Raw genomic sequence first — 17,963 nt, forward strand, 5'->3', positions numbered from 1 at the left:
TGGCCAGTGATTCAGAACTTGGTCCCCTCTGCTTACAGGTCTTCTTCTTCCCTGATCCAGGCTTGGATCACCACGAACTTCTTCACTGGCCGCCTGCCAGCAACTTCTTTCTTCAGGCTCCTGGATCTTCAACAAGGGTTTCCGACGCAACTTGAACCCTATGCAGCCGCAGCCCCTGGGCTAGGTAAACTGAGTACTCCGGTGCTCCAGCATAGTCCAACACCCTAAGTGTTCGGATCCACCTTTGTTTTCGACCCACCTAGTCGGGTTCGCCCGAGAACAGTAACTTTGCAATTGCTAGTATCCATAGACTTGTTCCCGCATTACGCGTGAGAGTTCCCACTCTGCACACGGCGTCCCTAGGCCTCCTGCTTCTAATCCAAGGGTTCAGCATTGTAGGCCTAGCGTTTCTACAGTCTAGAAAAGTATTACTTACCTGCTAGTAATTTCGCATTCCACTTCTTGTGTATATGGTTTTCCGTGCCCCTCGGGCATTTGTGTAAATTGTGCGACTTTCAGTAATTCTTTAAGAGTTTTGTTGTGTGCTTAGCTCCCTGTCTCACAAAGAGCCAGGGTAGTCCTGTTATAAATAAATACACTTTATTTTTTATAACAACTTGTGTGGTGTCCTTTCACTTGGTGTTCAAGGGGTAATGTGATGGTAAAACAGCTGGCTTGACACGCCCTCTAGAGTCTTAGCCTTAGACTGCTCGTATCCATGCTACTAGGATAGCTGGTCTATAAGGTTGACTTACAACCAATCATCAATAAGGGTTGTTTGGACTGATACATAGTGATCACTAGAATAGTGAGCACTGCATATCAGGCCAACTTCTCACACTGGGGACCCGCGGTACAGAAGAAAAAGGGAGAGGTAACCCGGGCAAACGCAGCAATACTTGACTTTGCAAGAAAAATGGGAAATAGCCCGGTGGCTGCACTGCTTCAACTTTACCAGGCCAAGAGTGTTGCTATTGCATGTTATGGCAGCGAGTTATGGGGATATGCCTCATTAGGAGCCCTGGAGGTAGTAGAAAACAACTTTTTAAAACAGATATTGAGGGTTCCAATGGGAACAGACAACTTTTCTGTACATGAAGAGCTGGGTATGCCTTACCTGTGTGATAAGTTGGCTGTTAACCCCTTACTGTGCTGGCTAAATTGCTGGTTAAACAGTGATCTACCTCTTACCCAGCAAATCCTGAGGGAAGCATTAACATGGGAAAATAGGCTTAAGGTCCCTTGGATAAAGTATCTAAGTAATAGTTTCACTGAATTAGGGCGCCCTGAACTCTTTTTAACCCCAGAATCCATCACGAAATTGGATGTTACTAATGTGAAGAAGGTTTTTATTACATCCAGGTATTTAGCTAGGGAGGATGGTGAATTAAAGAAAGGAAGTGTACGGAAACATGTGCTATTAAAAACATCTTTGCTCATGGAACCGTACCTGTCATGGCCTATGTCAGGTTACGATCGTTTCCTGCTGACGAGGTTTCGCCTGGACTTATTTCACTTACTACTGGCCGTGCCTAAGGGGACCCACCGCGGTCAAGTGTTGCCGGCTTGCGGCTGCGACGAAAAGTCTCCGCAAGACCTGGCACACTTTCTCTTTATCTGCCCCTTCTATATTGTACCACGGAGGCTATATCTAAAACCTTGCCTCAAAAAATTGAATTTCACACAAATCAGACCCGCACTTTACTACCTTCAGCTGTTAAGTTGTGATTGCACTCTATTCGTATGCAGCTTTTTAAAATTAGCACTTAAATTTAGGAAAAGCATGGAGGGGTAATAGTGCCATTAACAGATATATTCTTAGCTAACAATAACTTTTTATATCTTTATAGTACCTTTTATATTTCTATAGTACATTCTGCTTGAGACTCCCCTGTTTTATGTTGTTTTTAAAACTTTCTTGTATGTATGAGTTAATATATGTCTAATGAAATATGTTTTTATGGTTGTTATTATTAATAACCGAATAAAGTGACTTGACTTGAAGTCCACCAGAACAAAGTTGTCCTTCGCAACAATCCCACATTCCTACCCAAAGTGGTATCTGTTTTTCATATCAATCTGTGGAGTTGCCTGTGTTCTTTCCTCAACCAGATTCAGTGGCAGAACGAGCTCTAAACACAATAGACTACAAGCATTATTGTATTACAGAGAACAAAACCATTTCGTAAAACTAAACCACTTTTTATAGCTTTTGCTCCACCACACAAAGGCAATACTATTTCTAAATCTGGTATTGCTTGGTGGATAGATAAATGTATTCAAACATGCTAAGCAAAAAGTACTTTACCAATACCCCCTAGACCACATTCCACCCGTAAAAATAGGGGCTACTATGACTTTCTTCGGAGCTATCCCCATAGCTGACCTCTGCAAAGCTGCAACATGGTCTACACCGCACACATTCACCAAGCACTATTGTGTAGATGTGTTAGCCAGACAACAGGCTAATGTAGGCCAGGCAGTACTTAACCGCATCGGTGCGGCGCATTTTCCCGCTGTGCGCTAAGGAATGCAGAATCCCGCGGTTCATGACGAGCTCAGCTCGTCATGAGTGTACAAGAGGTGTACTTCATGACGAGCTGAGCTCGTCATGAGCGTCGAAGGGGTTAAGACGCACTTTCAGACAACTGCAACAGCTACAGGTTAGCCACTGCTTTGGGAGAATACTACTGTATAGTCTATGCAAAGCATGTGATCTACAGCTGACATGCCTCGAATGGATAATGTTACTTACCTAGTAAGCATCTCTTGGCATATAGAGCTGTAGATTCACATGCGCCCACCCGCGTACCTATACCGGTTGCAGTTTTACTTGTATACATACTCATGGACATCTTTATTCTGCACTTACTAACTCCATTCTCACCCTCTGTGGGAAAACAATCTAACAATGGAGTCAATGCCCATATGTGCTATCACCGAAAGAAGTCTCCTACCTCGTGACTGTTTTTCTTCGAAGAAGTCTTTCCAAAGTGCAAATATCTGGAGCCATCACTAGATGGCATGAATATGCAAAACATGCAAGTCTTCAGCTCTACATGCCGAGAACAGATGCTTACTGGGTAAATAACATTATTCTTACTCCATCATTGGAACTTTGTGCAGAACATTCTGATTTCATAATTAAATTCAGGCTATTTATGTTTGTTTTTTTCCTCCCACAACCCTCCCCTGTTGCTAACTACTCAGCTACTCTTTTATCTAGTCTTTCCTATCACTCTGGAAACTTCGGCCACAGATCTTACCAATTGCAAATATGGAACCACATTTGACCCATGCGCACTGATTCTTAAAGGCTATAGTGATGATTAATCCCTGGGTGAACTACCGACTCAAGGAGTCTCTTGCCCTGGCAACTCTCCCCTCTGGTTGGAGGCAGGCCTTCCTTCACACACCTCCCCCCACCCCCCCTCTTGGTCAAGAAGACTTCTGCCAATCCTAAAATGTTGGGCAATTGCAGGTCTATTTCTCTCCAGCCCACCATGGAAAAGCTGGGTGAAAACATTTACACAGACAGCTCACTTCTTTCTTGGAGGAAAACGTCCTCTACATGATTTGCAATCTGACTTTCCACACAGTTACAGTACTGAGACCGCTCTTCTGTTTGAGTACATGAAAATCAATTTTGGCCTGAAATCTCTAGTTCTGTTTATGCTGCTGGATCTCTTGGCAGCTTTCGATGCGGTCTTATGCTAGCTTGCTTGAGAGACTGGAAAGCATGGGTATTGCTGATCTTGTCTTGGTTAGGTCCATTATCTGCAACCGCAGTCTTTCTCCCTCCTTTCACATCTGCAGCTAAGCCTTTAAATTGTGGTGTGCCTCAGGGTATCATGTTTCAGCACAATCTGTGTATGTATGTGTGTGATATATATATATATATATATATATATATATATATATATACCTACTGGCGGTCGCCAGTAGGTAGTTATAGTTAAAACCTAGTTTCCATAGGAATTCTGCAACATTCTATTTGGAATAACTTTGGTGCCGGTGGACGATTCTTCGCGATTTTCTCCAAGAAAATGGCCTGCTCCGCTCCTTCCCTGAAAGTTTGGGGGTGATTCGTGAAGCGGGGGCAGAGAAAAAAAGGGGGGGTCCCAAAACATGTTTTCCCCTTGCAATTTCCCATAAGACCTTTAGCCAGAGCTACAGCCCGAACGGCTGAACGGAATTACACCAAACTTGGCAAAAAGGTAGAGTCCTGTTCGCAGATCACGCTTTTTGTTGAATGGTGTAAATCCGTTCAGTAGTTCCGGAGAAAATCAAAAGTAAAATCATAAGTATATATTGGAGGTGTTACGGTAAGCTTACTGTACTCTGTACCTTCCCGAGCATGAGCTGAATGCTAATTGGCTGTCAACTGTCTGTCAACATTCCAAACCAGAAAGTGTTGGCAGCCATCTTGTGCCTCGGTAGACTGAGGCACAAGAAAGCAGAAAAACAAACGTGTAGAACGCAAAAAGGGGGCAGGGTAGAAACACCCTGACCCCCTATGCCTGCTCAGGGGGTCCCACAAGGCCCCACAATTTTTTTGGGACAAAAATCGCAGGGTACGAGTACCGTACGCGTACCTTTCCGAGTACGAGCTGCATGCTCATTGGCTGTGAACACCCCAAACCAGGAAGTGTTGGCAGCCATCTTGTGCTCGGTAGACCGAGGCACAAGAAAGCAGAAAAACAAACGTGTAGAACGCAAAAAGGGGGCAGGGTAGAAACACCCTGACCCCCTAGGCCTGCTCAGGGGGTCCCACAAGAACCCCCAAGGCCCCCCAAAGTTTTTTTTGGGACAAAAATTGCGGGGTACGAGTACCTTTCAGAGTACGAACTGCAGGCTCATTGGCTGTGAACACTCCAAACCAGGAAGTGTTGACAGCCATCTTGTTCTCGGTAGACCGAGGCACAAAAAAGCAGAAAAACAAATGTGTAGAACGCTAAAAGGGGGCAGGGTAGAAACCGCTTGACCCCCTAGGCCTGCTCAGGTGGTCCCACAAGGACCCCCAAAGCCCCAAAAATGTTTTTTAAAAACCCTGTCAGCTTTTTTAAATTACCCCCTAGGGGGACCAAATCCCGGGGGCATAGTGAAAAAAGTGTGGGGGGGCCTAATTCCCCCCCCCCCACACTGCCCTGGGGACCACCACCCATCGGGGCAAAGCAATGCAGCCCCCTGGCGCATACTGTAGGTTCCAGGTGAGCTAGTTGGCCCCCAGGGACCCCAGTATGCAAGGGGAATTAGTTCCCCCTCTGCAAACACGCCCGGGGGCTGCGTTGCAGAGAGGTGAAAAAAGGGGCATGGCCTCATTACACGTCTCTGCAACGCAGCCTCCTGGCGCATACTGGAGGTTCCCGGTGGGCTAGTTGGCCCCCAGGGACCCCCAGTATGCAAGGGGACTTTATCCCCCAACTTAGAACACTCTACAGGGCGTGTTAGTACAGTGGTCAAGGTGGGGGACGGAGCTTGAGGTGATGTTAGTGCAAACCTGCCCTGAGGCGCGTTTTAAGTTGGAGAATTAATTCCTGTTCAATCCAGAGGTCCCCTAGGGGGCAACTAGTCCAACAGGTATCTCCAGTAAGTGCCACGGAGCTGTGTTGCAGAGTGTTGTAAAAAGGGAGCGTGCCCTTTGAAAGACTCTCTGCAACACAGCTGCCTGGCGCATACTGGAGGTACCTGGTGGGCTAGTTGGCTCACAGGGAACCTCAGGATTGAAGAGGAATTAATTCCCCAATCTAGCTCACTACTATTCCTGAAAAGTAAATTTAACTGTACTCACCAGTAACTTGAATTTCCTTCCATAGGATATCATTGCCTGCTATATAAAATATATATAAATTAAAAAAATATTAAATAAAAACAATTTACAATTTCAATATTTAAAAAAAATAATAATTTCATATTAAAATTGTGTAATGTAATTTAAAAAAAAAATAGCTAAAAATAAATAGTTTAAAATAATGTAGTAAATTAGTATACAAAAATATAACCATACATTTAAAAATTATCATTTACAAAACCTTTGAAATTCACTGAAAAAACCATAGGTTTCAGCCACGTTATAGTTAAAAATTAGCATTTAAAAAACCTTTGAAATTCACTGAAAAAAACATAGGTTTCAGCCATGTTATAGTTAAAAGTTAGCATTTAAAAAACCTTAGAAATTCACTGAAAAAACCATAGGTTTCACACATGTTATAGTTAGGAATTAGCATTTAAAAAACCTTTGAAATTCACTGAAAAAACCATAGGTTTCACACGTTATAGTTAGCTGGACATTTCACTCATACAAAACCATTGAAATTCCCCAGTTATAGTTAATTCAGCTAACTATAACTCGCGCGCCCGCAATGCACTGCTGATGACGTCACATATTACATCACTCATGACATGGTCAGTGACATCACTGATGAACGATCTCTAATCTGAAGCGGTTTCAAACCCTGCATATTAAATCAAGAAGAGGTGGTTGCTCTTTGGCCTATCTGACAGCCAGACCCTAATGCCTTACCTGTGGCATTGAGAAGCTGTCCCTCCAAAACTATCTTCAGGAAAAAGATCAAAACTCTTCTCCGACTCTGTAATAACCTCCTTCTGAGCTGATCTTCCCGAACTCAGTGGTCACTCTTACTGTTGGCACCGGGGCACCATTTTAGGTAGCTCCGTGCTCTACAAATGTATTGTACCTTTAGTTGAGCCAGTGGAACTAGATTTATGGCGGACATCATGCCAAGGAGCCACTAGACTTTGAAATTTTTTTAATGCCAGGTTTGACAGTCACTGTTGCCTGTCCAGCGATAAGCTTTGTTTATTGTATTGAGGTTGGCTCCTAAGAAGAAGAAAATCCTCATTTGACTTTGGTTGATGGACTTCTGGTAGTTGACTGAGACCAATCTGTGAAATGCCAGTCAAGCTGCTGTAGTGTTGGAGGCTGGTTGCGGTGTGGAAGCTTTCATGAGCCAGTCTAGGTAGGGAAATACCTGAGGACCTTGCTTGCGTAGTGTCGCAGACACAGGAACAAGAGATTTTGTAAGGATTCTCGGAGCAGACTTGAGCCCAAATGGGAGGACTTTGAATTGGAAATGGGCACCGACTATGGTATAATGGAGATGCTTGTGATGCTTTGGATGCATGGGAATATGGAAATTAGCATCTTGCAAATCCATGGAAGTCATCTCTGCTGTTCAAGAGATGAGAATGTTGGAAAGACTGTTTGTACAGGGATTTGTTTAATGCTCTGTGCACTAGGATGGGTCTCCATTCCCCTGACTTCTTTCGAATAAGACCGAAATGGGAGTAGAAACCTTTGCTCTTTTGGGAAGCATGGACCCACTCTATTGCTCCTTTTGGCATGAGCTTCCTTCCATACTAAATGAAAGCGCTCCTTTTGGAGGACTGGCTGTAGGTCTGCACAAATTCCAGGGTGTGTCTGTTCGTTACCAAATCCTACACATCTGTGCGATGTGATTTCCTCCCTTTGTGGGAGGTAGTTGGAAAGAGGTACCTGATCCTGGTCACTGTTTGTGACAGGTGTGATGACCTTGGGAAATTCGTTCACGCCTTTTAGGCTGCGGTAGGTGGTTGGTGGTAGGGTAGTTGGTAACCTGCTCTATGTTGGAACTGTGGGTGATACTGCTGGGGTTGTTGGTATCCCCTCTATAGGTAGTGAAGCATTTGCCACCACAAAAGGGAAGCTTGTGATATTATAGCGTGCCAAGAGATCTCGCAGTGTATCTGTTTTTATTGCTAGCAGAGCCTCATCTACCTGTTTCCTAAATAGGGACTCTCAATCATAGGTCATATCGAGAATTTTTGTTTGAATCTCTGGTCTAAATGTTGTAGCCGGGAGCCACCCCTGGCATCTTGGGACAGCTGCCCCTGCTTGCTGTCGAAACCCTGTTGAGGCGGTCTAGAGTGCAGTCAGTAATTTCGGTGGATTTGTGCTTGCCTTTGTGTATGATCTTCTGTGCCTCTGCTTTCTTATCTTCAGGAATGAGGTCAAGAAGGTTGTTAACATCTGACCACATCTGCCTGTCATAGCGCACTAAGGTCGCCAGAGTATTCGCTGCGCAGACTGATTGCTGACATAAGGGCGAACCACTTCCCTGTATTATCGAGGTGCCTAGCCTCTTTATCCGGATGTGCTGAAATGGGAGTGGATGGATTTTTAGAACGCCTTTGAGCAGCTTGTAAGATGACAGAATCTGGTTTGGGATGGCTAGTAAGGTAGGCTGAGAATAGTCTGTAGCCTTATAAAAAAAAATATTTTTAGCACGGCGTGGTGGAACGGGTACAACCATGCCATAATTTATACCTTCCTCACAAATGTAATCAATGACTGGAATTGCTCTCACTGATTTTCTGGCCTGCTCATTAAAATCAGGCAGGAAACAGTCTAATTGAAGTTCGCAGGTAGAACCTTGATACTGGTCTGTCCATGAAGTTGTTGAAACCCCCAAGGTAAGGTGGGGGAGGAGACTGAGTAAGGTTCTCCCACTCATCAGGTGGTTGTTGGGGCTCCTGCATCTCTCCCCTAGAGGATGTATGGTCCTCTCTAGACAGTGGTAACGTATGCCTGATATTCTTGGTGTGATAGGTGGCAGATTTACTGGTGTGGCAGGAGGAACTGGCTGAATAGGTGGATGCTCCTGTGGGGTTTCAGGGAAGCATCTCCTAGTCTGCAGCATAGCCTGTAAATCTTGTATCTGATAGAGACTACTAGCTGCAGATTCCTACACATAGAATTATCCCCAGGCGTCAGACTGGATCCGGAAACATTTGCCACAGCATCCATGCTCGACGTGGCGGCATCACACGACTGCGCCCAGGTGTGGTCCGCGTACGTGACATCAGCTAAGTCACATAAGCCCCACCCCTGCGCGCCTACGTCAGATTTTTCCTTTTCCCTTTGCAATGCTTATCTGGTCTTGCTACGGGCCTGTTTTAGGACCCTTCTTTCCCTCATCATTCTCTTCTTTTGGGGAACAGTGTTTGAATGCCTTCGGGCTTCAAGACCTGTACGTCATGTGGGCGTCTTATGTTGGCGACGGACCCTCACCTCATTTGTTTGTGGTGTTTAGGGGAGGATCACAGCACCACTGATTGTGAGGCGTGCCAACGGTTGAAGCCGAAGTTGCGGCGGGAGCGCTGGATGAAACTACTCTCGGCGTGTCTCTCCAGGTCGACCTCCTCCCCTTGATCAGCCTCGGCATACAGCTTCTGATACGGCTGTGGTCGTCGTCCTCGCTCTTCTCCGATGTCGCGAGAGCGTCGCAGTTTGTCCCCGGGAGCTGGTGTTCGGACTGCCAGGCCATGTACTCTCCACGGGTGATGCGGCCCTGCGTGTCGTCCTATCCACTGTTTCCCGGTGATGGGGCGTCAAGAGTCCAGATGGAGACATATGCAGCGGCTTTGCAGGCCCCGCTGGGGTCTCATCCTCCTTTACCTCCTGGGGCGTCAGCGGATCCCTTGCCTTGCGTGGGGCCCTCTGTGGCACCGCCGGTGGCTCCGGCGCCGACTTGTTCGGATCCAGGCTTGGAGGATCTGGTGCTGTTGGGGTGTGGCCCCTTGGGGGTCTCTCCTTCACACCACAGCGCTTCTGCCTCGCCGCAAACTCCAGCGGGGGTCCCTGTGGTGTCGTGGGAGGTCGCTGAGGCTCGGGTCACATCCCCGAGCCCTTCCCGGTCCTTTGACAAGGTGGTCCTGTCTAAGGCTGAGGTGATGCCGCTACGGTGCTGGCAGCTGCTGGACCGGGCGGTGCCACAGGGGTCGGTGGACCCTCCTCGTCCTGCTCTGAGTCGAGGCTGGGCGGGTACCCCTCGTCCTCCGGGCCTTTCACGTCCCTCCACACAGATGGCTGCCTTGTCGGAGAGCACGTAGGAGGTGGAGTCGGCCCTGGCAGCGCCGTATGGTTCACTGGGCCACCTCCGTTACATGCTGGCCCGAGGCTGGCTGAGGACTTCATGTCACTCCCCTGGTCCCTCTTGTTCCTCCTCGCAGGCAGCTGCCTTGGCGGAGGTCAAGTCGGCGCTGTTCCGACCCAACCCCTGTCCACGTTGGATCCGGCCTGCTCCGGTTCCTGTCGCAGTGTGGCTTAGAGGAGCCCTGTCCGGCGTCTCCTTCGGCGCCGGATGGCATTGCCGTCCTGCCTCAGGCAGCGGACTCTACGGCTCCGGACAGGCGTCGTGTTGCGTATTCGTCTTCGGACACTCCGGAGGCTGGCTGCATGTTGGTGTTGTCCTTCCCGGAGACTGGCCGCCGTGTGGTCTTTCACCGGCGTCGTCGAAAAGGCGACTCCCTGCCATTTCTGAGACAGATGTTCGTCAGAGGAGCGGCAGGTCCCCCATTCTTCGTTCCTTCTGACTTCCAGGTCTGGCCTTTGCCTCCACCGTGGGGGCCTTACGGAGGTGGGTGCGGCCTTCGCTCACGCGGTGTCCACGGCTGTGGGCGTTCTGCACATGGGTGACCCGATTGCTCACTTTCCGGCGGACCATCTCTTGGAGGTTCTCCACCAGGGCTCTGGTGGGAGGGAGATCTTGCTTCCCTTTGAGGGTTTGCTCCTTTCTTCCCTGACGGGGGCTTGGAGGCATACCGCCTCAGAGGATCCAGTGCCTCAGTACCTTCTGCATCGGCACTTTTCCAGCGCAGCGTGACCCGGCGTGCCATCCCCTCCTCCACTCTGCTGCCAGTCCACTTTTGCGGACCGCTTTTCCCTCCCTCCCTCCCGCCGCTGTTGACTCCTCTGTCCCACAAGGCACGCTGGCTGGGCTCTTGGGGGCGCAACATGTTCGCCTCTACCAGCGTGGCCCTGCGGGCCCTTAACACCTTGTGTGTATTGGCTAGGACCTCCTCTTGTTTGTTGGGCTCGGTTGAGTCTCTGGGATCAGCAGCTTCCCAAGAGCCTGTTCAGGTGGACTTACGGCATCATGCTTTGGTTGGCCGGGACCTGGCGGTGTTTATTCTCCACTCCGCTCTGGACATCTCGGAGGTGCCGGGCCGGGCCATGGCTTCCTCAGTCGCCCTCCATCGCCATGCTTGGCTTTGGGACAGCGGGATCCCTGAAAATATTCGGGAGTGGCTCATTGATTTTCCGTTTGATGGCAGCCTGTTGTTCCATGCCCTGGCTGACTCCGCCATCCAAAGGTTCTTGGCAGGGCTCCGTCGTCCTTTTCCTCATCCTCAGCCTTATCCTCCTCCTCCTTCCCCTCCTCAGTTACTGCTGAGTTGAGCTGGTTCTGGGCCTTCTTAAGCCACTTATACTGGATGTGGAGTGTGTTTTCTGGCCATTGAGTCCTCCTTGGGACTTTGGCACTGTTGGCTGCTGGACGGCCCTTTGTTGACTGTGTGCGTTTTGCTGGGGTTGTTGCGCAGACTTGGCCCTGAGATTAGGCCTTCTGCTTTGCATGGGCTGCTTGTCAAGCCTTCCGCTGGGGTGTTTTTTCCCCGTGGCCCTTTTGTATTTTCCTCTGCTGCAGAAGTTTTTCCAAAGAGGGTTCCCATGTCTTGGGACTTAACGTGTACTCTATGTGGGGTAGTGGTAGCTGTGATATAGCTGAGCTATGCTGGGTAGTTTTGGTCGCCTTAGAGTGCCTGTTCTCCATGGCGTTTCTGTATGTTGCTATTGCTTCTTGAGGTCGTGTGCATGACCCCTTGTGGTGGTGTGTCCCGGCATTGCCTCTTCTTCCCGCTCCTATCCTGAGGGCTGGAATGCATCTCTGTTCTTCTTCCTTCTGGCGGCTATGGCTATCGGTGCTGTTCTGGCTTTCCCGTTGTCTCCCTTCTGGGTGGGCTCACCTTATTTTCCCTTGTTTCCTTGGGCCCTCTGGGCTTCTTCTCTCCTTGTTCCTCTGCCTGTCCTGGCATTGAATGGAAGCTCTGTTGCCTGGGGAGAGTGGGGTGCTTCAGCCTCTCCGGCCTAGCCCTTGGTTCCTCTGTTGTGCCTCTGTGGGCCTCTTCAGTCTTCCCTCTTCCACCTACCTGCCTCTTGGGGTCGGTGGTGTTCGGGTTCTGGAGGCCCTCTTGCCTGGCAGGGACGAGGTTACTCCCTGGTCCGCAGATCTGGTCCCTTGTGGGACCCTCTGCCCTGTCCAGGTTGGTGGGGTCCTTTCGCAGGCCCTCCTTCCCTGTGGGTATTGCTAGGTTATCTAATTCTACAGAGGGAATCTGCAGCTAGTAGTCTCTATCAGATGTATGAGTTACTTACCTTCGGTAACAATGTATCTGGTAGAGTTGATTCTAGCCGCAGATTCCTTCACGGCCCGACCTTCCTCCCCATTCTGCGAGGACCCTTGGGCTGGTCTTTGGTACTCACCTCCCGGTGGAGGGCTGTGTCTCCTGCGAGTGCTTTCTTATGCTCCTGACGGTGGCTCCGTCTTCTTGCTGTTCTGTCCTCCTCTTGGTTCTTTGGTGGATTGGGTTACAGCGCTCCTGTGCCCCGCTGCTCTGGCTACACTGGGTTGGGGAGGTTTGCCTTCAATCTTGCTCTCTCCTTCTTTCCCTTCCTCTTGCTGCTGGGGGTCCTGGCCCCTCTGAATTGGGGCCATCTGGTCGTGCCTCACCCTTGTTCCTTGGGGTGTGGTTGCCCTCCTCTGGGATGGCTTGGAGGTTGGTTGTTCCAGTCTGTTTTGAGACTGGCTCCCCTTCCTTCTTTCTGAATGGGGGTTGTAGGTCTGCTACATGTGCCATGGCTTTTTACGCAGGTTCCTTGCCTCCGGTGGAGGTGGGGAGGCTGTCTACGTACTGGCAGGGTGGTTGCTCAAGGCTCTGCTCTGTTCTTTATTCTGCCCCGCTTTTGGACAATGCAGTGTTGCACTGTTCCTTGGGGTGTCTTTTCTACTCTTTCGCACATGCTCCCATAGTTTTTTGTCTGGTGGCTCCGCGTTGTGGTGCAGAAAAGTTCTCAGAAGAAAACTGATGCTGGGGTGGGGCTTATCTGACCTCGCTGACGTCGCGTGCGCAGAAGATGCCTGGGCAGAGTCGCGTGATGCCGCCCCGCCCCCGGCGCACAGGGAGGCTGTGGCAAAAGTTTCCAGACCCAGTCTGACGCCTGGGGATAATTCTACGTGACGGAATCTGCAGCTAGAATCATCTCTACCAGCTACATCATAACCGAAAGTAAGTAATTCGTACAATAAGAAATTGGCTAGAAGTACCTTATCTCGCCTGGGTTGCTGATAACTATGTTCATAGTAATTCCTTGGTCAAGCATAATATGATGAATGGTGGTCATTATCAGTCAACCTGACACTTAAAAAGGAATTATGGGGATGTGTACAGTTCGTCTGGGCTCCAAGTAATCAGTCTTGTATATCTAGCAAATAGGCTAGGCAAAAGAGATCTTACATGGCGAGGTCAGTCTTGGTGTTTAAAACAGTTTTGCACACTTTCGTGGACTCATCACTACATAGTACTGTATTTGTTTTTCTCTGAAATAAAGAAAACACATTTAAACCAAAAACAACAAACAGTTTTTGCAATTTTTACTCTAGTTGAGAGTTGTGGCGTTGACGATGGAACCTTTTTGAAATGGTGTTGATGATTGTGCAGTTGTCACTCCGTCTGTCGAAGGTAAGATAGTCTACTGTACTTTACTATGATAACTGGATGGTAAATCTGTTGACTTTCATCGGAGTTGTGGAAACCGACTGTCATCAGCAATTAAACCAAAGTCAGAGAAAATGTCCGTGGATGGTGTCTTCATCTGTTTTGGATACTGACTGGACCTCTGCGAAAACTCTAATAAAAGAGAGGGACCCCAAGACCCAAAAAGGGTAGGGTACCAAAAAGACGAATGTCCAGAACAAGTTCCCTTCTGGGTGAGACTTTGTAACATATGAACTTTCAAACACCACCACTCATACAGACAGGAGCCAAGAGGAAAACTTAACTAAAATTAGACCGTTTATTCAGTAATTTTTAAAAAACATATCTTCTCTTGTCATCAAAAGCACAGTTTAAAAATTACACAGTTATACAAAATAAAATCACAAAAATGGTAATACAAGTGGGAAACAAAATTAAGGAATAATTGGATCCTATTGTCATGAGATAAATACAATAGTCACAAATGTAATCAGACTCCGGCATCCAATTAAACTTTTACAGTCAGAGTTGTTATTCCATGGACTTAAGGTGCTTAAACTCAGTAAAGTGCATCGACTCGTTTCGGTGGGCATATATTTTAGGAGCCAACACCTTCAGGATATAATAATAGATTCCCACATAAATGAAATCTGAAATACAAGAAAAGGTATCTTAAAAAGCATTGCTGCTGCATTTTACATCGAATATAACTATCAAATTCATTTAGAAGAAATAATCCTAGAAGCTCCACATTATATACAATACATATCATTCTAACATACACAAATCTAGTCACGCATGGTTAACGCAAACACAAAAGAAACGTCAGATTTGATGACCTTTCAGTCTCTGTGATACACTATTTCATCAGGAAGGCAGTCCAATTTCATAATTGGCATATTTATAATCTGTGATTTAAGTTTAGGTTTAATCAAATATTACCCACAGAGATCCGCCCTCTAATTGTCCTATTCTATACTGCATATTAAAAGTAAATACTCCTTAAATATGGTCAGCAACAAGACAAAACAGCATAAGGCTACCTCTTAGAGGGATCACACAGGATCTCACGCTCTTCGAATAATGTATCCAATGCCACAATGGTGGCTATCTAAACATTAGAGAAAAAACATCATTCAAATATTGAGCTTTTCTAGGTTATACTTAGTCTATGTATTAACCCATTGTTGACACACACCTTTATTCCGACAGAACCTTCCTTATGTTGGTTTCATAGAAATCCGCCTTTTCCCATGGAAGGCACTGTTGTATGATCTGAAAAACCAGATCATATAGTTACCGTTAAAAAATAGTAATAATAATAGCCATATCAATACTACCAATTTTAAGGAGTATATATCATGGCTCCTATTCATCACCAACTCCATGCTGGCCTATGCGTAAAGTCGGAGTTGTGGAACATAAAATTTTGGATCGCTGAATCGGACTTAGTGAATGCAACCCATTCGAGTGTGTCCTCTATTTACTGCTTGCAGTGTATAGAATGCAATGATAGTCACACACGCTAATCACTGTAATCACTTAGCAATCCATTCATATGAATATTGATAATTAAACAACAGAAGAGTAAGGGTCAATAAGCCACTCTTATACCCCCTAAAGTAAATACAACAAACAAAAGAGTAGCTTGAATACAAAAGTGGGAGATCAAGTCAGCAAGATCAATCACCACCACCAGAAAAATAAAAAACAAAACAGGATGGGTTGGCAAATATTGTGCAAGAAAAAGAACCCTCAGGCACCAACAAAAGTCAGTAGCCAGTTGTCTTCATTGGGTCCTTATTGTGGATACGTGAGTTAGTACCAGATAGAGTCAAAAAGTGATAGTTAAAAGAAGCCAAGACCATTCCCAAATATCGAATGATTCCTTTAATAAAGGGATAGTCCTAACTCCATTAAAAATTGTGAAAAAGCGGACATTAGATGGTTGGGTTAATATGAACCAAAAGTGTCCTAAGGCAAAACAACGGTCAACATGTTTCTGCTATCACGAGCAAACTTATAGCTCAGCATTCGTCAGGGCCATACATACCCCAATCAGTGAAAGGCACACGCTAAGGTGCCACATTCCGGATGTGGAAGAAAGAACAAATAAACGTATTATACCAAAAAGCACTCGAATTCTCATGTGCAAGCCCTCCGGTAAGTGAGGGGTATCCAATCTGAAAGAAATACACAAACACATGGAATGTTAATCCTTTCAGTGATTTTACCTGCCAAAAGAATATATTAATTCTAGGTGGTAACCTAATCCCATTCCTTAATGCAGCTCGTGGATTAAAAACATAGCCAATGTGAAACAAACCACACCCAGTGCTGTGAAACGTTTTTATTTGGTATTAGAGCAGAGGCATTTTTAAACACTGCAAACCAAATAAAAAATGCAAACCTACAAAACATTCAGGCCGCTGTACTATATTCAGTATCACTACACGTCTTAATTGGTGTTGTGTGTGTTTTTATAAAGCCATTTTGCAAGGATATAGTGACCTTCAGTATTCGTAAACATCGCCCTTAATGGCGTGTAATCGCCGAGGTGAAAGTCTAACAAGTGCCCGTTAGTTAAAAACATCATTGTACAGAAATACACCTTAAGCAATGGAAGTAGGTGAATGTCCCAAACAATCATAAAAACTTACTATAACGATTCGTTAAAGATACTGCATGGGCTCGTGGCAGGGGAAAACCTTCATGCCCAGAGTATATGTAAATTCAAAACACTCGTAATTAATGTACTTCATGCAAGAGCGGACTTGAGACAGTTTTACTTCCGTCTCTAAAACAGCAGAACATGTGGGGCAGATTTATGAGGCACTTGCGCCACGTTTACGCCGCTGTTGCGTCACGCAAGGCGGCGTAAACGTGGCGCATCCCTACAAACGATTTACAACGTGACGCATCTAGGCAGATGCGTCACGTTGTAAAGCCCTGCGCTGCTTGTGGGCGTTCCGGCGCAGGGTGGGCGTTCCGGGGCAGGTGCGCCTCGCAAAAGTGGCTGAGTGAAATCTATAAGATTTCACTCAGTCACTTTCAGGCCAATGCTGCGTCAAAAGCCTGCGCCTGCTTGAAGCAGGCGTAGGTCTTGACGCAGCATTGTGGAGATGGGGCACCCCCGAGCCTTGCTGGAGCAGCGTCGCGCTTGCGACGCAACTCCAGCAATGCGTCACCTTTACGGCACAGATGCGTCACGCATCTGTGCCGTTTTTGCCCCATGGTGCGCCGCATCATAAATGCGGCGCACTATGGGTGGCGGAGCTGTGGCGCACTGTGGCGCATGTTAACTGGTGCATCCCTGGGGATGCGCCAGTTAACATAAATCTGCCCCTTGGAGTATAATTCCAATACTATAGGAACACTTACTTATTTCTAGGCGGCTACCCTCTAGTACACCTACTGCAGTCACATCCACGGCCCGCATAAGACTGTGTTAATGGCGTGGTTTGTATTTGAAAGGACGTAGGTGATGTCACGTGGTAGTCACGTGGCTGCTAATGCATTTCTTGCCTGAAAGTGGTAGCCCTCATATACACAAGGATAACTACACGAACTGCCTGTTATTTTCTGTTTTTTTTGGTGTTTTGCTCCAACTTTATTCAAAAGGGGCAAACAACAGAACAAATGCAAAAACAGGAAAGGAAATGCGAAAAAGGGCAAAAAACGGAAAAAAGCAGGGCCATGACTCGAATGAGAGTAATTGCAAAGGGTTTGAAAAAGAAGAAAACTATTGTAAACATACGGAATTATCGTCTCATCACTGTACCCCATGGAATGGCATAATTTAAACCATGTTTGTGTGTAGAAAGGCGATAAATCCACCTTTGTTCTTTCTCAAAGATGGTACTCTCAGTCCCTTGCTTCAACTGCTCAATTATCGTCCACTTGATGTCATTTGGGTTGTGTCCCAGTTCCAAGAAATGCGAGGTCAATTTGGTTGTGCCCTTGTGACATCTTATATTGCTGCGATGTTCCGTAATGCGTTGTTTTATTTTTCTAGTGGTCATGCCCACATATTTCAAATTACAGGGGCAGCTAATAAGATAAATCACGTTACTTGAATTACAGTTCATATGGCCTCTTTGCTGCCAAACTTTACCTTCCTCTAAATGTAATGTCTTTGTGGCAGTCGTTAAGTGACAGACGCTACACCCCCCACATGGGAAATGGCCACTCACTGGGGGTAAACCCCAGGTGACGAGAACTCCAGAGTCCTGTCTTACATCATTTCTTCTAGGACGGGTGTGGACTAATGAGTCTTGCAGGCTCCTCTCTCATTTGTAGGAATACAAAGGTTTTGGCCACTCACGTCCATTGCTAGTGAGAATTCTCCAATTTTTATTGATGCTGCGACT

The 17,963-nt window shown here is 46.8% G+C and overlaps 1 long non-coding RNA gene across 1 annotated transcript; it reads right to left on the bottom strand.

Annotated features, from left to right (window-relative positions):
- Positions 1–13,985: 13,985 nt before the first annotated feature.
- LOC144772243 (uncharacterized) lies at positions 13,986–17,030 on the bottom strand. The gene is made up of 4 exons (XR_013599697.1): positions 16,975–17,030; positions 15,721–15,776; positions 14,637–14,868; positions 13,986–14,243 (listed from the first exon to the last, which is right to left on the bottom strand). It is a non-coding gene; the product is annotated as an uncharacterized LOC144772243 (long non-coding RNA).
- Between the last annotated feature and the right edge of the window lie 933 nt (positions 17,031–17,963).

Source organism: Lissotriton helveticus, chromosome 1_1 (genome assembly GCF_964261635.1).
Source record: "Lissotriton helveticus chromosome 1_1, aLisHel1.1, whole genome shotgun sequence".
Taxonomy (NCBI): Eukaryota; Metazoa; Chordata; class Amphibia; order Caudata; family Salamandridae; genus Lissotriton; species Lissotriton helveticus.